The 22,753-nt window shown below is 42.2% G+C and overlaps 1 protein-coding gene across 1 annotated transcript in view; it reads left to right on the top strand.

Moving 5' to 3' along the window:
• The first annotated feature begins 1,806 nt into the window (after positions 1 to 1,806).
• LOC138851092 (putative exonuclease GOR) overlaps positions 1,807 to 22,753 on the top strand; it is a 38,116-nt gene continuing 17,169 nt past the window's right edge. Inside the window, exon 1 of the mRNA XM_070079527.1 lies at positions 1,807 to 1,830. The gene's annotated coding sequence lies outside the window, so the exon portion shown is untranslated. The remainder of the gene's footprint in view (positions 1,831 to 22,753) is intronic.

The raw sequence follows: 22,753 nt of genomic DNA, 5'->3' as shown, positions 1-22,753 counted from the left end.
AGTGGAACTCTGTGAACCTTTAACTAATATTTTTAATTTATCTCTTCAAACAGGTGTAGTGTCTGATATGTGGAAGATGGCTAATGTAACTCCTATTTTTAAAACAGGGGACAAGTCGCTACCGTCAAATTACCGCCCAATAAGCCTAACCTCAATTGTAGGCAAATTACTAGAGTCAATTATAGCTGATAATATAAGAAGCCATCTCGATAGGCATAATTTGATTAATAATATTCAACATGGTTTCACCAGGGGCCGTTCCTGCCTAACTAATTTATTAACCTTCGTCAGCAAAGTTTTTGATCAGGATAAAGAATTCGATATTGTTTACTTAGATTTTAGTAAGGCTTTTGATAGAGTACCTCATCAAAGACTTTTGAAGAAAGTGGCAGCTCATGGCATTGGGGGAAAAATGCTGTCATGGATCGAGTCATGGCTCACTAATAGGAAGCAGAGAGTGTGCATAAATGGGGTTGAATCTGAGTGGGGATCTATAACAAGTGGCGTTCCGCAGGGATCAGTTTTAGGCTCGTTGTTGTTTATTATACATATAAACGACTTTGACGAGGGAATTACTAGTGATATAAGCAAATTTACTGATGACACGAAGATAGGTAGGATAATCGTTTCAGACGTTGATGTCTCACAACTTCAGGAGGATTTAGAAAAACTCAATTCGTGGTCAGAAAAGTGGCAGATGAAGTTCAATGTAGATAAATGTAAAGTTCTAAAGCTCGGAAATGTCCATAACCCCAGCACCTACCAGCTTAATAATGTTGAACTTAGCCGTATAGAATGCAAGAAGGATTTGGAGGTTATGGTAAACAGCAACCTTAACCCAGGACAGCAGTGAACATCGAAATGGTAAAATATACTGACAGGTTGTTAGGTAAGACACATATGCAACAGTTAGGTATCTTTATTTCGAAACGTTTCGCCTACACAGTAGGCTTCTTCAGTCGAGTACAGAAAGTAGGCAGGAGCAGTAGAAATTTGAAGACGATGTAATCAGTCCATCACCCTTGAAGTCGTAGATTTGAGGTTGTCAGTCCCTCAGCCCACAGCCACAGGGATTGTGTTTGCTCACCTAGATGTCGTCGCCTATGTGTGGTTGTAGGGGTTGAGCCTCAGCTGCTGCTGTGATGGTTACCAGTTGTCAAAGGTACTTGTCGACAGACACTTGGCTTGTTATGAATGGTGTGGGTGGTCGCATGCGCGGGTATGTATTGTGTGTATGTGTCTGTACTCGCCTAATTGTGGTTGCAGGGGTCGATACTCAGCTCCTGTGTGTGTGTGTGGTGTCTGTGTTTCTATATGATGTGTACTCACCTAATTGTGGTTACAGGGGTTGATTCACAGCTCCTGTGTATGTGGGGAGGTAAACCAGATACAAACGGATAAATATAAACCAGGTTTTTAAATAAATCCTGTCGTGAAAACACTGATTCGTTCTTCCTTTAACTTTCCTAAGTTATATCTCCTTTCACAGGGAGTACAATCATGCATGTGAAGGATTTTGATCCATGACAGTAGAGCTGCCTCTACTCTTCCTCTGATCAAGCTTGATTCCCTTTCCCAAATCGTTCTATTCCCTAGACGCAGAAATAAACCCTAAGCATTTAGTGCTCTCACAATAACATTGATACTAATAATAAGATAAACAATAGCAATAATAACAATAGTAACGAATATTTGCAATAAATTCGTAGTGTACGTGATCGTCGAGGTTCGTGTTTAATACAGGTCTTGTACAAGATCACTTTGTGTCCCAGTGGGAGTCAGCTCGCCTGGTGACTCTCAGTGGCTGCTAAGAAGTCTTCAGGGTCAGAGGTATCGTTATTGTCATTACTTACCTATCGTAATTCGTTGTTAATGAGGTAGAAAACAGAAACCCAGATAGATTCTAGCATCACTTAGCACCCCCAGCATAACCTAGCACTCAGCATAACCTAGCACACTAACATCGCCTAGCGCTCAAGCGTCACCTAGCATTCTTCAACATTTATTACACTCCAGCGTCACCTAGCACACACCATCATCACCTAGTACACACCATCATCACCTACCTAAAACTATCACCTAGGACATACCATTACCTAGCACCAGCACCACCTAGCACACCAGTACTACCTAGCAGCCAAAATTCCTGTGCATAGCAGAGAAGAATTTGGACCTTTGAGTGTAATGTGTTTAATACGCGTCTTGAACAAGACTAAATACTAACAGGAGCATTTTTTTACTCTGTCTCTAGCAAGAGGTGTAAGAGGTCATCGGTCACAGGTGTAGTTACTGTACACACGGGAACTGAGAGGTTATCAGTCACAGGTGTAGCTACTGTACACACGGGAACTGAGAGGTTATCAGTCACAGGTGTAGTTACTGTACACACGAGAACTGAGAGGTTATCAGTCACAGGTGTAGTTACTGTACACACGAGAACTGAGAGGTCATCGGTCACAGGTGTAGTTACTGTACACACGGGAACTGAGAGGTCATCGGTCACAGGTGTAGTTACTGTACACACGAGAACTGAGAGGTTATCAGTCACAGGTGTAGTTACTGTACACACGGGAACTGAGAGGTTATCAGTCACAGGTGTAGTTACTGTACACACGAGAACTGAGAGGTTATCAGTCACAGGTGTAGCTACTGTACACACGGGAACTGAGAGGTTATCAGTCACAGGTGTAGTTACTGTACACACGGGAACTGAGAGGTTATCAGTCACAGGTGTAGTTACTGTACACACGAGAACTGAGAGGTTATCAGTCACAGGTGTAGCTACCGTACACTCGGGAACTGAGAGGTTATCAGTCACAGGTGTAGTTACTGTACACACGAGAACTGAGAGGTTATCAGTCACAGGTGTAGCTACTGTACACACGAGAACTGAGAGGTTATCAGTCACAGGTGTAGTTACTGTACACACGAGAACTGAGAGGTTATCAGTCACAGGTGTAGCTACTGTACACACGAGAACTGAGAGGTTATCAGTCACAGGTGTAGTTACTGTACACACGGGAACTGAGAGGTTATCAGTCACAGGTGTAGTTACTGTACACACGAGAACTGAGAGGTTATCAGTCACAGGTGTAGTTACTGTACACACGAGAACTGAGAGGTTATCAGTCACAGGTGTAGTTACTGTACACATTTGAGACTAAAACTTCTGAAAACGTTTCGGTCCGACTTGGAAACTTTAATGGTACAAGTAGTCGGACCGATACTTAGTGAGAACTTTGTCTCCTACTAGCTGGTTATTGTGTATTGTTCCAGCCATTGTGTTCATTGTTCCAGCCATTGTGTTCATTGTTCCAGCCATTGTGTGTATTGTTCCAGCCATTGTGTTCATTGCTCCAGCCACTGTGTGTATTGTTCCAGCCTTTGTGTGTATTGTTCCAGCCATTGTGTGTATTGTTCCAGCAATTGTGCATTGTTCCAGCTATTGTGTATTGTTCCAGCCATTGTGTATTGTTCCAGTCATTGTATGTATTGTTCCAGCCATTGTGTGTATTGTTCCAGTCACTGTGTGTACTGTTCCAGCCATTGTGTATTGTTCCAGCCATTGTGTGTATTGTTCCAGCCATTGTGTGTATTGTTCCAGCCATTGTGTGTATTGTTCCAGCCATTGTGTGTATTATTCCAGTCATTGTGTGTATTGTTCCAGCAATTGTGTTTATTGTTCCAGCCATTGTGTGTATTGTTCAAGACACTGTATTGTTCCAGCCATTGTGTGTCTTGTTCCAGGTTTATGTGTATTGTTCCAGCCATTGTGTGTCTTCCAGCCATTGTGTGTCTTGTTCCAGCCATTGTGTGTATTGTTCCAGCCTTTATGTATATTGTTCCAGCCATTGTGTGTATTGTTCCAGCCTCTGTGTGTCTTGTTCCAGCTATTGTGTGTAGTTCCAGCCATTGTGTGTATTGTTCCAGCCTTTATGTGTATTGTTCCAGGATTTGTGCGTATTGTTCCAGCCATTGTGTGTATTGTTCCAGCCATTGTGTGTCTTGTTCCAGCCATTGTGTCTTGTTACAGCCAGTGTGTCTTGTTCCAGCCATTGCGTGTCTTGTTCCAGTCATTGTGTCTTGTTCCAGCCAGTGTGTCTTGTTCCAGCCATTGCGTGTCTTGTTCCAGACATTGTGTGTCTTGTTCCAGCCATTGTGTGTCTTGTTCCAGCCATTGTGTGTCTTGTTCCAGCAATTGTGTGTCTTGTTCCAGCCATTGTGTGTCTTGTTCCAGCCATTGTGTCTTGTTCCAGCCATTGTGTCTTGTTCCAGCCATTGCGTGTCTTGTTCCAGTCATTGTGTGTCTTGTTCCAGCCATTGTGTGTCTTGTTCCAGCCATTGTGTGTCTTGTTCCAGCCATTGTGTGTCTTGTTCCAGTTATTGTCTTGTTCCAGCCGTTGTGTGTCTTGTTCCAGCCATTGTGTGTCTTGTTCCAGTAATTGTCTTGTTCCAGCCATTGTGTCTTGTTCCAGCCATTGTTTGTCTTCTTCCAGCCATTGTGTGTCTTGTTCCAGCCACTGTGTCTTGTTCCAGTTATTGTGTCTTGTTCCACCCATTGTGTCTTGTTCCAGCCATTGTGTCTTGTTCCAGCCATTGTGTGTCTTCTTCCAGGCATTATGTGTTGTTCCAGCCATTGTGTCTTGTTCCACCCATTGTGTGTATTGTTGCAGTCATTGTGTATATTGTTCCACCCACTGTGTGTCTTGTTCCAGTCATTGTGTGTCTTGTTCCAGCCATTGTGTGGCTAGTTCCAGCCATTGTGTGTCTTGTTCCAGCCATTGTGTGTCTTGTTCCAGGGATTGTGTGTCATGTTCCAGCCATTGTGTCTTGTTCCAGCCATTGTGTGTCTTGTTCCAGCCATTGTGTCTTGTTCCACCCATTGTGTGTATTGTTGCAGTCATTGTGTGTATTGACGGGCTGGAGTTTTGAGACTCTATGACCTCGGGTTCAATCCCGGCCAGGGGTATGGTTTATTGTGTGTATTGTTCCACTCACTGTGTGTCTTGTTCCAGCCATTGTGTGTCTTGTTCCAGCCTTTGTGTGTCTTGTTCCAGTCATTGTGTGTCTTGTTCCAGCCATTGTGTGTCTTGTTCCAGCATTTGTGTGTCTTGTTCCAGCCATTGTGTGTATTGTTCCAGCCATTGTGTGCCGTGCTCCAGCCATTGTGTGTCTTCTTCCAGTCATTGTCTTGTTCCACCCATTGTGTGTCTTGTTCCAGCCATTGTGTGTCTTGTTCCATTCATTGTGTGTCTTGTTCCAGCCATTGTGTGTCTTGTTCCTCCTATTGTGTGTATTGTTGCAGTCATTGTGTGTATTGTTCCAGGCTTTATGTCTCTTGTTCCAGCCATTGTGTGTCTTGTTCCACCTACTGTGTGTATTGTTGCAGTCATTGTGTGTATTGTTCCAGCCATTGTGTGTCATGTTCCAGCCATTGTGTCTTGTTCCAACCATTGTGTCTTGTTCCAACCATTGTGTCTTGTTCCAGCCATTGTGTCTTGTTCCAACCATTGTGTCTTGTTCCAACCATTGTGTCTTGTTCCAACCATTGTGTCTTGTTACAGCCAGTGTGTCTTGTTCCAGCCATTGCGTGTCTTGTTCCAGTCATTGTGACTTGTTCCAGCCAGTGTGTCTTGTTCCAGCCATTGCGTGTCTTGTTCCAGACATTGTGTGTCTTGTTCCAGCCATTGTGTGTCTTGTTCCAGCAATTGTGTCTTGTTCCAGCCATTGTGTGTCTTGTTCCAGCCACTGTGTGTCTTGTTCCAGCCATTGTGTCTTGTTCCAGCCATTGCATGTATTGTTGCAGTCACTGTGTGTCTTGTTCCAGCCATTGTGTGTCTTGTTCCAGCCATTGTGTCTTGTTCCAGTCATTGTGTGTCTTGTTCCAGTCCTTGTGTGTATTGTTCCAGCCCTTGTGTGTCTTGTTCCAGCCATTGTGAGTCTTGTTCCAGCCAATGTGTGTCTTGTTACAGCCATTGTGTGTCTTGTTCCAGCCAGTGTGTCTTCTTCCAGCCAGTGTGTATTGTTCCACCCATTGTGTGTATTGTTCCACCCATTGTGTGTATTGTTCCACCCATTGTGTGTATTGTTCCACCCATTGTGTATTGTTCCACCCATTGTGTATTGTTCCAGCGATTGTGTGTGTTCCAGCCATTGTGTGTATTGTTCCAGCCATTGTGTGTATTGTTCCACCCATTGTGTGTATTGTTCCACCCATTGTGTATTGTTCCACCCATTGTGTATTGTTCCAGCCATTGTGTGTGTTCCAGCCATTGTGTGTATTGTTCCTGCCATTGTGTGTATTGTTCCAGCCATTGTGTGTATTGTTCTAGCCATTTTGTGTATTGTTCCACCCATTGTGTGTATTGTTCCAGCCTTTGTGTGTATTGTTCCAGCAATTGTGTGTATTGTTCCAGCCATTGTGTATTGTTCCAGCCGTTGTGTGTATTGTTCCAGCCATTGTGTGTATTGTTCCAGCCATTGTGTGTATTGTTCCAGTCATTGTGTGTATTGTTCCAGCTATTGTGTGTATTGTTCCAGCCATTGTGTGTATTGTTCCAGCCATTGTGTGTGTTGTTCCAACCATTGCGTGTATTGTTCCTGCCATTGTGTATTGTTCCAGTCATTGTGTTCATTGTTCCAGCCATTGTGTGTATTCCATTCATTGTTAGTATTGTTCCAGCCATTGAATGTATTGTTCCAGCCATTGTGTGTATTGTTCCAGCCATTGTGCGTATTGTTCCAGTCATTGTGTGTATTGTTCCAGCCATTGTGTATTGTTCCAGCCATTGTGCATTGTTCCAACCATTGTGTATTGTTCCAGCCATTGTGTGTATTGTTCCAGTCATTGTGTGTATTGTTCCAGCTATTGTGTGTATTGTTCCCGCCATTGTGTGTATTGTTACAGCCATTGTGTGTATTGTTCCAGCCATTGTGTGTATTGTTCCAGTCATTGTGTGTATTGTTCCAGCCATTGTGCATTGTTCCATCCATTGTGTATTCCAGCCATTGTGTGTATTGTTCCAGTCATTGTGTATATTGTTCCAGCCATTGTGTATTGTTCCAGTCATTGTTAATTTTGTTCCAGCCATTTTGTGTATTCCAGTCATTGTGTATTGTTCCAGCAATTGTGTGTATTGTTCCAGCCATTGTGTATTGTTCCAGCCATTGTTAGTAATGTTTCAGCCATTGTGTGTATTGTTCCAGTCATTGTAAGTATTGTTCCAGCCATTGTGTGAATTAAACCATACCCCCGGCCGGGATTGAACCCGCGGTCATAGAGTCTCAAAACTACAGACCGTCGCGTTAGCCACTAGACAAGCTAGCCACAATAAGATTCATCCAACTAGGTATATTTCTACACCATAGGAAAGTTAGCACAGGCACCTCTGTGACCACAAATGTGCTAACCTTCCTATGGTGTAGAAATATACCTAGTTGGATGAATCTTATTGTGGCTAGCTGGTCTAGTGGCTAACGCGACGGGCTGGAGTTTTGAGACTCTATGACCGCGGGTTCAATCCCGGCCGGGGGTATGGTTTGTTTGCAATCGTGTCATTACGATTTCTTGAGTCATTGTGTGAATTGTTCCAGCAATTGTGTGTATTGTTCCAGCCTTTGTGTGTATTGTTCCAGCAATTGTGTGTATTGTTCCAGCCATTGTGTGTATTGTTCCAGTCATTGTGTGTATTGTAGCAGCCATTGTTAGTATTGTTCCAGCCATTGTGTATTGTTCCAGCCATTGTGTATATTGCTCCAGTCATTATGTGTATTGTTCCAGCCATTGTGAATATTGCTCCAGTCATTATGTGAATTGTTCCAGCAATTGTGATTATTGTTCCAGCCCTTGTGTGTATTGTTCCAGTTATTGTGTGTATTGTTCAAGACATTGTATGTATTGTTCCAGCTATTGTGTCTTGTTCAAGCCATTGTGTGTATTCCAGCCATTGTGTGTCTTCGTTCCAGCATTTATGTGTGTTGTTCCAGCCATTGTGTGTATTGTTCCGGCCTCTATGTGCATTGTTCCAGCTATTGTGTGTTGTTCCAGCCTTTATGTGTATTGTTCCAGCCATTGTGTGCATTGTTCCAGCCTTTATGTATATTGTTCCAGCCATTGTGTGTATTGTTCCAGCCACTGTGTGTCTTGTTCCTGCCATTGTGTGTTGTTCCAGCAATTGTGTGTATTGTTCCAGCGTTTATGTGTATTGTCCCAGCATTTGTGCGTATTGTCCCAGCCATTGTGTGTCTTGTTCCAGTCATTGTGTCTTGTTCCATTCATTGTGTGCATTGTTCCAGCCATTGTGTGTCTTGTTCCAGCCATTGTGTGTCTTGTTCCAGCATTGTGTGTCTTGTTCCATCCATTGTGTGTCTTGTTCCAACCATTGTGTGTATTGTTCCTGTCATTGTGTGTATTGTTCCACCCATTGTGTGTATTGTTCCAGCCATTGTGTGTATTGTTCCAGCCATTGTGTGTATTGTTCCAGCCATTGTGTGTATTGTTCCAGCCATTGTGTGTATTGTTCCAGCCAGTGTGTATTGTTCCAGCCATTGTGTGTATTGTTCCAGCCAGTGTGCATTGTTCCAGCCATTGTGTGTATTGTTCCACCCATTGTGTGTATTGTTCCAGCCTTTGTGTGTATTGTTCCAGCCATTGTGTGTATTGTTCCAGCCGTTGTGTGTATTGTTCCAGCCATTGTGTGTATTGTTCCAGCCATTGTGTGTATTCCTGCCATTGTGTGTATTGTTCCAGCCATTGTGTGTATTGTTCCAGCCATTGTGTATTGTTCCAGCCATTGTGTTCATTGTTCCAGCCATTGTGTGTATTGTTCCAGCCATTGTGTGTATTGTTGCAGTCATTGTTAGTATTGTTCCAGCCATTGTATGTATTGTTCCAGCCATTGTGTGTATTGCTCCAGCCATTGTGCGTATTGTTCCAGTCATTGTGTATTGTTCCAGCCATTGTGTATTGTTCCAGCCATTGTGCATTGTTCCAACCATTGTGTATTGTTCCAGCCATTGTGTGTATTGTTCCAGTCATTGTGTGTATTGTTCCAGCTGTTATGTGTATTGTTAAAGCCAATGTGTGTATTGTTCCAGCCATTGTGTGTATTCCAGTCATTGTGTGTATTGTTCCAGCCATTGTGCATTGTTCCAGCCATTGTGTATTGTTCCAGCCATTGTGTGTATTGTTCCAGTCATTGTGTATATTATTCCAGCCATTGTTAGTATTGTTCCAGTCATTGTTAGTATTGTTCCAGCCATTGTGTGTATTGTTCCAGCAATTGTGTGTATTGTTCCAGCCATTGTGTGTATTGTTCCAGTCATTATGTGTATTGTTCCAGCCATTGCGTGTATTGTTCAAGACATTGTATGTATTGTTCCAGCCATTGTGTCTTGTTCCAGCCATTGTGTGTATTGTTCCATCCATTGTGTCTTCCAGCTATTGTGTGTCTTCGTTCCAGCATTTGTGTGTATTGTTCCAGCCATTGTGTATATTCCATTCATTGTTAGTATTGTTCCAGCCATTGTATGTATTGTTCCAGCCATTGTGTGTATTGTTCCAGCCATTGTGCGTATTGTTCCAGTCATTGTGTGTATTGTTCCAGCCATTGTGTGTTTTGTTCCAGCCATTGTGCGTATTGTTCCAGTCATTGTGTGTATTGTTCCAGCCATTGTGTATTGTTCCAGCCATTGTGCATTGTTCCAACCATTGTGTGTATTGTTCCAGCCATTGTGTGTATTGTTCCAGCCTTTGTGTGTATTGTTCCAGCCATTGTGTGTATTGTTCCAGCCATTGTGCATTCTTCCAACCATTGTGTGTATTGTTCCAGCCATTGTGCATTGTTCCAACCATTGTGTGTATTGTTCCAGCCATTGTGTGTATTGTTACAGCCATTGTGTGTATTGTTCCAGTCATTGTGTGTATTGTTCCAGTCATTGTGTGTATTGTTCCAGCCATTGTGTGTATTGTTACAGCCATTGTGTGTATTGTTCCAATCATTGTATGTTTTGTTCCAGCCATTGTGCATTGTTCCATCCATTGTGTATTCCAGCCATTGTGTGTATTGTTCCAGTCATTGTGTATATTGTTCCAGCCATTGTGTATTGTTCCAGCCATTGTTATTATTGTTCCAGCCATTTTGTGTATTCCAGTCATTGTGTATTGTTCCAGCAATTTTGTGTATTGTTCCAGCCATTGTGTATTGTTCCAGCCATTGTTAGTAATGTTTCAGCCATTGTGTGTATTGTTCCAGTCATTGTAAGTATTGTTCCAGCCATTGTGTGAATTGTTCCAGCAATTGTGTGTATTGTTCCAGCCATTGTTAGTATTGTTCCAGCCATTGTGTATTGTTCCAGCCATTGTGAATATTGCTCCAGTCATTATGTGAATTGTTCCAGCAATTGTGATTATTGTTCCAGCCCTTGTGTGTATTGTTCCAGTTATTGTGTGTATTGTTCAAGACATTGTATGTATTGTTCCAGCTATTGTGTCTTGTTCAAGCCATTGTGTGTAATCCAGCCATTGTGTGTCTTCGTTCCAGCATTTATGTGTGTTGTTCCAGCCATTGTGTTTATTTTTCCGGCCTCTATGTGCATTGTTCCAGCTATTGTGTGTTGTTCCAGCCTTTATGTGTATTGTTCCAGCCATTGTGTGCATTGTTCCAGCCTTTATGTATATTGTTCCAGCCATCGTGTGTATTGTTCCAGCCACTGTGTGTCTTGTTCCTGCCATTGTGTTGTTCCAGCCAATGTGTGTATTGTTCCAGCGTTTATGTGTATTGTCCCAGCAACGGTGCGTATTGTCCCAGCTATTGTGTGTCTTGTTCCAGTCATTGTGTCTTGTTCCATTCATTGTGTGTATTGTTCCAGCCATTGTGTGTCTTGTTCCAGCCATTGTGTGTCTTGTTCCAGCATTGTGTGTCTTGTTCCATCCATTGTGTGCCTTGTTCCAGCCATTGTGTGTATTGTTCCTGTCATTGTGTGTATTGTTCCAGCCATTGTGTGTATTGTTCCAGCCATTGTGTGTATTGTTCCAGCCATTGTGTGTATTGTTCCAGCCATTGTGTGTATTGTTCCAGCCATTGTGTGTATTGTTCCAGCCAGTGTGTATTGTTCCAGCCATTGTGTGTATTGCTCCAGCCATTGCGTGCATTGTTCCAGCCATTGTGTGTATTGTTCCACCCATTTTGTGTATTGTTCCAGTCTTTGCGTGTATTGTTCCAGCCATTGTGTGTATTGTTCCAGCCGTTGTGTGTATTGTTCCAGCCATTGTGTGTATTGTTCCAGCCATTGTGTGTATTGTTCCTGCCATTGTGTGTATTGTTCCAGACATTGTGTGTATTGTTCCAGCCATTGTGTATTGTTCCAGCCATTGTGTTCATTGTTCCAGCCATTGTGTGTATTGTTCCAGCCATTGTGTGTATTGTTCCAGCCGTTGTGTGTATTGTTCCAGCCATTGTGTGTATTGTTCCAGCCATTGTGTGTATTGTTCCTGCCATTGTGTGTATTGTTCCAGCCATTGTGTGTATTGTTCCAGCCATTGTGTATTGTTTCAGCCATTGTGTTCATTGTTCCAGCCATTGTGTGTATTGTTTCAGCCATTGTGTGTATTGTTCCAGCCATTGTGTGTATTGTTCCAGCCGTTGTGTGTATTGTTCCAGCCATTGTGTGTATTGTTCCAGCGACTGTGTGTATTGTTCCTGCCATTGTGTGTATTGTTCCAGCCATTGTTTGTATTGTTCCAGCCATTGTGTATTGTTCCAGCCATTGTGTTCATTGTTCCAGCCATTGTGTGTATTGTTCCAGCCATTGTGTGTATTGTTCCACCCATTGTGTGTATTGTTCCAGCCATTGTGTGTATTGTTCCAGCCATTGTGTGTATTGTTCCAGCCAGTGTGTATTGTTCCAGCCATTGTGTGTATTGTTCCAGCCAGTGTGCATTGTTCCAGCCATTGTGTGTATTGTTCCACCCATTGTGTGTATTGTTCCAGCCTTTGTGTGTATTGTTCCAGCCATTGTGTGTATTGTTCCAGCCATTGTGTGTATTGTTCCAGCCATTGTGTGTATTGTTCCAGCCATTGTGTGTATTCCTGCCATTGTGTGTATTGTTCCAGCCATTGTATGTATTGTTCCAGCCATTGTGTATTGTTCCAGCCATTGTGTTCATTGTTCCAGCCATTGTGTGTATTGTTCCAGCCATTGTGTGTATTGTTGCAGTCATTGTTAGTATTGTTCCAGCCATTGTATGTATTGTTCCAGCCATTGTGTGTATTGTTCCAGCCATTGTGCGTATTGTTCCAGTCATTGTGTATTGTTCCAGCCATTGTGTATTGTTCCAGCCATTGTGCATTGTTCCAACCATTGTGTATTGTTCCAGCCATTGTGTATTGTTCCAGTCATTGTGTGTATTGTTCCAGCTGTTATGTGTATTGTTAAAGCCATTGTGTGTATTGTTCCAGCCATTGTGTGTATTCCAGTCATTGTGTGTATTGTTCCAGCCACTGTGCATTGTTCCAGCCATTGTGTATTGTTCCAGCCATTGTGTGTATTGTTCCAGTCATTGTGTATATTATTCCAGCCATTGTTAGTATTGTTCCAGTCATTGTTAGTATTGTTCCAGCCATTGTGTGTATTGTTCCAGCAATTGTGTGTATTGTTCCAGCCATTGTGTGTATTGTTCCAGTCATTATGTGTATTGTTCCAGCCATTGCGTGTATTGTTCAAGACATTGTATGTATTGTTCCAGCCATTGTGTCTTGTTCCAGCCATTGTGTGTATTGTTCCATCCATTGTGTCTTCCAGCTATTGTGTGTCTTCGTTCCAGCATTTGTGTGTATTGTTCCAGCCATTGTGTATATTCCATTCATTGTTAGTATTGTTCCAGCCATTGTATGTATTGTTCCAGCCATTGTGTGTATTGTTCCAGCCATTGTGCGTATTGTTCCAGTCATTGTGTGTATTGTTCCAGCCATTGTGTGTTTTGTTCCAGCCATTGTGCGTATTGTACCAGTCATTGTGTGTATTGTTCCAGCCATTGTGTATTGTTCCAGCCATTGTGCATTGTTCCAACCATTGTGTGTATTGTTCCAGCCATTGTGTGTATTGTTCCAGCCTTTGTGTGTATTGTTCCAGCCATTGTGTGTATTGTTCCAGCCATTGTGCATTCTTCCAACCATTGTGTGTATTGTTCCAGCCATTGTGCATTGTTCCAACCATTGTGTGTATTGTTCCAGCCATTGTGTGTATTGTTACAGCCATTGTGTGTATTGTTCCAGTCATTGTGTGTATTGTTCCAGTCATTGTGTGTATTGTTCAAGCCATTGTGTGTATTGTTACAGCCATTGTGTGTATTGTTCCAATCATTGTATGTATTGTTCCAGCCATTGTGCATTGTTCCATCCATTGTGTATTCCAGCCATTGTGTGTATTGTTCCAGTCATTGTGTATATTGTTCCAGCCATTGTGTATTGTTCCAGCCATTGTTATTATTGTTCCAGCCATTTTGTGTATTCCAGTCATTGTGTATTGTTCCAGCAATTTTGTGTATTGTTCCAGCCATTGTGTATTGTTCCAGCCATTGTTAGTAATGTTTCAGCCATTGTGTGTATTGTTCCAGTCATTGTAAGTATTGTTCCAGCCATTGTGTGAATTATTCCAGCAATTGTGTGTATTGTTCCAGCCTTTGTGTGTATTGTTCCAGCAATTGTGTGTATTGTAGCAGCCATTGTTAGTATTGTTCCAGCCATTGTGTATTGTTCCAGCCATTGTGAATATTGCTCCACTCATTATGTGAATTGTTCCAGCAATTGTGATTATTGTTCCAGCCCTTGTGTGTATTGTTCCAGTTATTGTGTGTATTGTTCAAGACATTGTATGTATTGTTCCAGCTATTGTGTCTTGTTCAAGCCATTGTGTGTATTCCAGCCATTGTGTGTCTTCGTTCCAGCATTTATGTGTGTTGTTCCAGCCATTGTGTTTATTTTTCCGGCCTCTATGTGCATTGTTCCAGCTATTGTGTGTTGTTCCAGCCTTTATGTGTATTGTTTCAGCCATTGTGTGCATTGTTCCAGCCTTTATGTATATTGTTCCAGCCATCGTGTGTATTGTTCCAGCCACTGTGTGTCTTGTTCCTGCCATTGTGTGTTGTTCCAGCCATTGTGTGTAATGTTCCAGCGTTTATGTGTATTGTCCCAGCAACGGTGCGTATTGTCCCAGCTATTGTGTGTCTTGTTCCAGTCATTGTGTCTTGTTCCATTCATTGTGTGTATTGTTCCAGCCATTGTGTGTCTTGTTCCAGATATTGTGTGTCTTGTTCCAGCATTGTGTGTCTTGTTCCATCCATTGTGTGCCTTGTTCCAGACATTGTGTGTATTGTTCCTGTCATTGTGTGTATTGTTCCAGCCATTGTGTGTATTGTTCCAGCCATTGTGTGTATTGTTCCAGCCATTGTGTGTATTGTTCCAGCCATTGTGTGTATTGTTCCAGCCAGTGTGTATTGTTCCAGCCATTGTGTGTATTGCTCCAGCCATTGCGTGCATTGTTCCAGCCATTGTGTGTATTGTTCCACCCATTTTGTGTATTGTTCCAGCCTTTGCGTGTATTGTTCCAGCCATTGTGTGTATTGTTCCAGCCGTTGTGTGTATTGTTCCAGCCATTGTGTGTATTGTTCCAGCCATTGTGTGTATTGTTCCTGCCATTGTGTGTATTGTTCCAGCCATTGTGTGTATTGTTCCAGCCATTGTGTATTGTTCCAGCCATTGTGTTCATTGTTCCAGCCATTGTGTGTATTGTTCCAGCCATTGTGTGTATTGTTCCAGCCGTTGTGTGTATTGTTCCAGCCATTGTGTGTATTGTTCCAGCCATTGTGTGTATTGTTCCAGCCATTGTGTGTATTGTTCCTGCCATTGTGTGTATTGTTCCAGCCATTGTGTGTATTGTTCCAGCCATTGTGTATTGTTCCAGCCATTGTGTTCATTGTTCCAGCCATTGTGTGTATTGTTCCTGCCATTGTGTGTATTGTTCCAGCCATTGTGTGTATTGTTCCAGCCGTTGTGTGTATTGTTCCAGCCATTGTGTGTATTGTTCCAGCCACTGTGTGTATTGTTCCTGCCATTGTGTGTATTGTTCCAGCCATTGTTTGTATTGTTCCAGCCATTGTGTATTGTTCCAGCCATTGTGTTCATTGTTCCAGCCATTGTGTGTATTGTTCCAGCCATTGTGTGTATTGTTCCAGCCATTGTGTGTATTGTTCCAGCCATTGTGTGTATTGTTCCAGCCATTGTGTGTATTGTTCCAGCCAGTGTGTATTGTTCCAGCCATTGTGTGTATTGCTCCAGCCAGTGTGCATTGTTCCAGCCATTGTGTGTATTGTTCCACCCATTGTGTGTATTGTTCCAGCCTTTGTGTGTATTGTTCCAGCCATTGTGTGTATTGTTCCAGCCGTTGTGTGTATTGTTCCAGCCATTGTGTGTATTGTTCCAGCCATTGTGTGTATTCCTGCCATTGTGTGTATTGTTCCAGCCATTGTGTGTATTGTTTCAGCCATTGTGTATTGGTCCAGCCATTGTGTTCATTGTTCCAGCCATTGTGTGTATTGTTCCAGCCATTGTGTGTATTGTTGCAGTCATTGTTAGTATTGTTCCAGCCATTGTATGTATTGTTCCAGCCATTGTGTGTATTGTTCCAGCCATTGTGCGTATTGTTCCAGTCATTGTGTATTGTTCCAGCCATTGTGTATTGTTCCAGCCATTGTGCATTGTTCCAACCATTGTGTATTGTTCCAGCCATTGTGTGTATTCCAGTCATTGTGTATTGTTCCAGCTGTTATGTGTATTGTTAAAGCCATTGTGTGTATTGTTCCAGCCATTGTGTGTATTCCAGTCATTGTGTGTATTGTTCCAGCCATTGTGCATTGTTCCAGCCATTGTGTATTGTTCCAGCCATTGTGTGTATTGTTCCAGTCATTGTGTATATTATTCCAGCCATTGTTAGTATTGTTCCAGTCATTGTTAGTATTGTTCCAGCCATTGTGTGTATTGTTCCAGCAATTGTGTGTATTGTTCCAGCCATTGTGTGTATTGTTCCAGTCATTATGTGTATTGTTCCAACCATTGCGTGTATTGTTCAAGACATTGTATGTATTGTTCCAGCCATTGTGTCTTGTTCCATCCATTGTATCTTCCAGCTATTGTGTGTCTTCGTTCCAGCATTTGTGTGTATTGTTCCAGCCATTGTGTATATTGTTCCAGTCATTGTGTGTATTGTTCCAGCCATTGTGTATTGTTCCAGCCATTGTGCATTGTTCCAACCATTGTGTGTATTGTTCCAGCCATTGTGTGTATTGTTCCAGCCATTGTGTGTATTGTTCCAGCCATTGTGTGTATTGTTCCAGCCATTGTGTCTTGTTCCAGCCATTGTGTGTATTGTTCCATCCATTGTGTCTTCCAGCTATTGTGTGTCTTCGTTCCAGCATTTGTGTGTATTGTTCCAGCCATTGTGTATATTCCATTCATTGTTAGTATTGTTCCAGCCATTGTGTGTATTGTTCCAGCCATTGTGTGTATTGTTACAGCCATTGTGTATATTGTTCCAGTCATTGTGTGTATTGTTCCAGTCATTGTGTGTATTGTTCCAGCCATTGTGTGTATTGTTACAGCCATTGTGTGTATTGTTCCAGTCATTGTATGTATTGTTCCAGCCATTGTGCATTGTTCCATCCATTGTGTATTCCAGCCATTGTGTGTATTGTTTCAGTCATTGTGTATATTGTTCCAGCCATTGTGTATTGTTCCAGCCATTGTTATTATTGTTCCAGCCATTTTGTGTATTCCAGTCATTGTGTATTGTTCCAGCAATTTTGTGTATTGTTCCAGCCATTGTGTATTGTTCCAGCCATTGTTAGTAATGTTTCAGCCATTGTGTGTATTGTTCCAGTCATTGTAAGTATTGTTCCAGCCATTGTGTGAATTGTTCCAGCAATTGTGTGTATTGTTCCAGCCTTTGTGTGTATTGTTCCAGCAATTGTGTGTATTGTAGCAGCCATTGTTAGTATTGTTCCAGCCATTGTGTATTGTTCCAGCCATTGTGAATATTGCTCCAGTCATTATGTGAATTGTTCCAGCAATTGAGATTATTGTTCCAGCCCTTGTCTGTATTGTTCCAGTTATTGTGTGTATTGTTCAACACATTGTATGTATTGTTCCAGCTATTGTGTCTTGTTCAAGCCATTGTGTGTATTCCAGCCATTGTGTGTCTTCGTTCCAGCATTTATGTGTGTTGTTCCAGCCATTGTGTTTATTTTTCCGGCCTCTATGTGCATTGTTCCAGCTATTGTGTGTTGTTCCAGCCTTTATGTGTATTGTTCCAGCCATTGTGTGCATTGTTCCAGCCTTTATGTATATTGTTCCAGCCATTGTGTGTATTGTTCCAGCCACTGTGTGTCTTGTTCCTGCCATTGTGTGTTGTTCCAGCCATTGTGTGTATTGTTCCAGCGTTTATGTGTATTGTCCCAGCATTTATGCGTATTGTCCCAGCCATTGTGTGTCTTGTTCCAGTCATTGTGTCTTGTTCCATTCATTGTGTGTATTGTTCCAGCCATTGTGTGTCTTGTTCCAGCCATTGTGTGTCTTGTTCCAGCATTGTGTGTCTTGTTCCATCCATTGTGTGCCTTGTTCCAGCCATTGTGTGTATTGTTCCTGTCATTGTGTGTATTGTTCCAGCCATTGTGTGTATTGTTCCAGCTATTGTGTGTATTGTTCCAGCCATTGTGTGTATTGTTCCAGCCATTGTGTGTATTGTTCCAGCCATTGTGTGTATTGTTCCAGCCAGTGTGTATTGTTCCAGCCATTGTGTGTATTGCTCCAGCCATTGCGTGCATTGTTCCAGCCATTGTGTGTATTGTTCCACCCATTTTGTGTATTGTTCCAGCCTTTGCGTGTATTGTTCCAGCCATTGTGTGTATTGTTCCAGCCGTTGTGTGTATTGTTCCAGCCATTGTGTGTATTGTTCCAGCCATTGTGTGTATTGTTCCTGCCATTGTGTGTATTGTTCCAGCCATTGTGTGTATTGTTCCAGCCATTGTGTATTGTTCCAGCCATTGTGTTCATTGTTCCAGCCATTGTGTGTATTGTTCCAGCCATTGTGTGTATTGTTCCAGCCGTTGTGTGTATTGTTCCAGCCATTGTGTGTATTGTTCCAGCCATTGTGTGTATTGTTCCTGCCATTGTGTGTATTGTTCCAGCCATTGTGTGTATTGTTCCAGCCATTGTGTATTGTTCCAGCCATTGTGTTCATTGTTCCAGCCATTGTGTGTATTGTTCCAGCCATTGTGTGTATTGTTCCAGCCATTGTGTGTATTGTTCCAGCCGTTGTGTGTATTGTTCCAGCCATTGTGTGTATTGTTCCAGCCATTGTGTGTATTGTTCCTGCTATTGTGTGTATTGTTCCAGCCATTGTATTGTTCCAGCCATTGTGTATTGTTCCAGCCATTGTGTTCATTGTTCCAGCCATTGTGTGTATTGTTCCAGCCATTGTGTGTATTGTTCAAGCCATTGTATGTATTGCTCCAGCCATTGCGTGCATTGTTCCAGCCATTGTGTGTATTGTTCCACCCATTTTGTGTATTGTTCCAGCCTTTGCGTGTATTGTTCCAGCCATTGTGTGTATTGTTCCAGCCGTTGTGTGTATTGTTCCAGCCATTGTGTGTATTGTTCCAGCCATTGTGTGTATTGTTCCTGCCATTGTGTGTATTGTTCCAGCCATTGTGTGTATTGTTCCAGCCATTGTGTATTGTTCCAGCCATTGTGTTCATTGTTCCAGCCATTGTGTGTATTGTTCCAGCCATTGTGTGTATTGTTCCAGCCGTTGTGTGTATTGTTCCAGCCATTGTGTGTATTGTTCCAGCCATTGTGTGTATTGTTCCAGCCATTGTGTGTATTGTTCCAGCCATTGTGTGTATTGTTCCAGCCATTGTGTATTGTTCCAGCCATTGTGTTCATTGTTCCAGCCATTGTGTGTATTGTTCCAGCCATTGTGTGTATTGTTCCAGCCATTGTGTGTATTGTTCCAGCCGTTGTGTGTATTGTTCCAGCCATTGTGTGTATTGTTCCAGCCACTGTGTGTATTGTTCCTGCCATTGTGTGTATTGTTCCAGCCATTGTTTGTATTGTTCCAGCCATTGTGTATTGTTCCAGCCATTGTGTTCATTGTTCCAGCCATTGTGTGTATTGTTCCAGCCATTGTGTGTATTGTTCCAGCCATTGTGTGTATTGTTCCAGCCATTGTGTGTATTGTTCCAGCCATTGTGTGTATTGCTCCAGCCAGTGTGCATTGTTCCAGCCATTGTGTGTATTGTTCCACCCATTGTGTGTATTGTTCCAGCCTTTGTGTGTATTGTTCCAGCCATTGTGTGTATTGTTCCAGCCGTTGTGTGTATTGTTCCAGCCATTGTGTGTATTGTTCCAGCCATTGTGTGTATTCCTGCCATTGTGTGTATTGTTCCAGCCATTATGTGTATTGTTTCAGCCATTTTGTATTGGTCCAGCCATTGTGTTCATTGTTCCAGCCATTGTGTGTATTGTTCCAGCCATTGTGTGTATTGTTGCAGTCATTGTTAGTATTGTTCCAGCCATTGTATGTATTGTTCCAGCCATTGTGTGTATTGTTCCAGCCATTGTGCGTATTGTTCCAGTCATTGTGTATTGTTCCAGCCATTGTGTATTGTTATAGCCATTGTGCATTGTTCCAACCATTGTGTATTGTTCCAGCCATTGTGTGTATTCCAGTCATTGTGTATTGTTCCAGCTGTTATGTGTATTGTTAAAGCCATTGTGTGTATTGTTCCAGCCATTGTGTGTATTCCAGTCATTGTGTGTATTGTTCCAGCCATTGTGCATTGTTCCAGCCATTGTGTATTGTTCCAGCCATTGTGTGTATTGTTCCAGTCATTGTGTATATTATTCCAGCCATTGTTAGTATTGTTCCAGTCATTGTTAGTATTGTTCCAGCCATTGTGTGTATTGTTCCAGCAATTGTGTGTATTGTTCCAGCCATTGTGTGTATTTTTCCAGTCATTATGTGTATTGTTCCAGCCATTGCGTGTATTGTTCAAGACATTGTATGTATTGTTCCATCCATTGTGTCTTGTTCCAGCCATTGTGTGTATTGTTCCATCCATTGTGTCTTCCAGCTATTGTGTGTCTTCGTTCCAGCATTTGTGTGTATTGTTCCAGCCATTGTGTATATTGTTCCAGTCATTGTGTGTATTGTTCCAGCCATTGTGTATTGTTCCAGCCATTGTGCATTGTTCCAACCATTGTGTGTATTGTTCCAGCCATTGTGTGTATTGTTCCAGCCATTGTGTGTATTGTTCCAGCCATTGTGTGTATTGTTCCAGCCATTGTGTCTTGTTCCAGCCATTGTGTGTATTGTTCCATCCATTGTGTCTTCCAGCTATTGTGTGTCTTCGTTCCAGCATTTGTGTGTATTGTTCCAGCCAATGTGTATATTCCATTCATTGTTAGTATTGTTCCAGCCATTGTGTGTATTGTTCCAGCCATTGTGTGTATTGTTACAGCCATTGTGTATATTGTTCCAGTCATTGTGTGTATTGTTCCAGTCATTGTGTGTATTGTTCCAGCCATTGTGTGTATTGTTACAGCCTTTGTGTGTATTGTTCCAGTCATTGTATGTATTGTTCCAGCCATTGTGCATTGTTCCATCCATTGTGTATTCCAGCCATTGTGTGTATTGTTTCAGTCATTGTGTATATTGTTCCAGCCATTGTGTATTGTTCCAGCCATTGTGTATTGTTCCAGCAATTTTGTGTATTGTTCCAGCCATTGTGTATTGTTCCAGCCATTGTTAGTAATGTTTCAGCCATTGTGTGTATTGTTCCAGTCATTGTAAGTATTGTTCCAGCCATTGTGTGAATTGTTCCAGCAATTGTGTGTATTGTTCCAGCCTTTGTGTGTATTGTTCCAGCAATTGTGTGTATTGTAGCAGCCATTGTTAGTATTGTTCCAGCCATTGTGTATTGTTCCAGCCATTCTGAATATTGCTCCAGTCATTATGTGAATTATTCCAGCAATTGAGATTATTGTTCCAGCCCTTGTGTGTATTGTTCCAGTTATTGTGTGTATTGTTCAAGACATTGTATGTATTGTTCCAGCTATTGTGTCTTGTTCAAGCCATTGTGTGTATTCCAGCCATTGTGTGTCTTCGTTCCAGCATTTATGTGTGTTGTTCCAGCCATTGTGTTTATTTTTCCGGCCTCTATGTGCATTGTTCCAGCTATTGTGTGTTGTTCCAGCCTTTATGTATATTGTTCCAGCCATTGTGTGTATTGTTCCAGCCACTGTGTGTCTTGTTCCTGCCACTGTGTGTTGTTCCAGCCATTGTGTGTATTGTTCCAGCGTTTATGTGTATTGTCCCAGCATTTATGCGTATTGTCCCAGCCATTGTGTGTCTTGTTCCAGTTATTGTGTCTTGTTCCATTCATTGTGTGTATTGTTCCAGCCATTGTGTGTCTTGTTCCAGCCATTGTGTGTCTTGTTCCAGCATTGTGTGTCTTGTTCCATCCATTGTGTGCCTTGTTCCAGCCATTGTGTGTATTGTTCCTGTTATTGTGTGTATTGTTCCAGCCATTGTGTGTATTGTTCCAGCCATTGTGTGTATTGTTCCAGCCATTGTGTGTATTGTTCCAGCCATTGTGTGTATTGTTCCAGCCATTGTGTGTATTGTTCCAGCCAGTGTGTATTGTTCCAGCCATTGTGTGTATTGCTCCAGCCATTGCGTGCATTGTTCCAGCCATTGTGTGTATTGTTCCACCCATTTTGTGTATTGTTCCAGCCTTTGCGTGTATTGTTCCAGCCATTGTGTGTATTGTTCCAGCCGTTGTGTGTATTGTTCCAGCCATTGTGTGTATTGTTCCAGCCATTGTGTGTATTGTTCCTGCCATTGTGTGTATTGTTCCAGCCATTGTGTGTATTGTTCCAGCCATTGTGTATTGTTCCAGCCATTGTGTTCATTGTTCCAGCCATTGTGTGTATTGTTCCAGCCATTGTGTGTATTGTTCCAGCCGTTGTGTGTATTGTTCCAGCCATTGTGTGTATTGTTCCAGCCATTGTGTGTATTGTTCCTGCCATTGTGTGTATTGTTCCAGCCATTGTGTGTATTGTTCCAGCCATTGTGTATTGTTCCAGCCATTGTGTTCATTGTTCCAGCCATTGTGTGTATTGTTCCAGCCATTGTGTGTATTGTTCCAGCCATTGTGTGTATTGTTCCAGCCGTTGTGTGTATTGTTCCAGCCATTGTGTGTATTGTTCCAGCCATTGTGTGTATTGTTCCTGCCATTGTGTGTATTGTTCCAGCCATTGTATTGTTCCAGCCATTGTGTATTGTTCCAGCCATTGTGTTCATTGTTCCAGCCATTGTGTGTATTCCAGCCATTGTGTGTATTGTTCAAGCCATTGTATGTATTGTTCCAGCCATTGTGTGTATTGTTCCAGCCATTGTGTGTATTGTTCCAGCCATTGTGTTCATTGTTCCAGCCATTGTGTGTATTGTTCCAGCCATTGTGTGTATTGTTCCAGTCATTGTTAGTATTGTTCCAGCCATTGTATGTATTGTTCCAGCCATTGTGTGTATTGTTCCAGCCATTGTGCGTATTGTTCCAGTCATTGTGTATTGTTCCAGCCATTGTGTATTGTTCCAGCCATTGTGCATTGTTCCAACCATTGTGTATTATTCCAGTCAT

Source organism: Cherax quadricarinatus, chromosome 99 (assembly GCF_038502225.1).
Source record: "Cherax quadricarinatus isolate ZL_2023a chromosome 99, ASM3850222v1, whole genome shotgun sequence".
NCBI lineage: Eukaryota > Metazoa > Arthropoda > Malacostraca > Decapoda > Parastacidae > Cherax > Cherax quadricarinatus.
The sequence above is the reverse complement of the archived record's forward strand: the minus strand, read 5'-3'. Positions and strand labels throughout refer to the sequence as shown.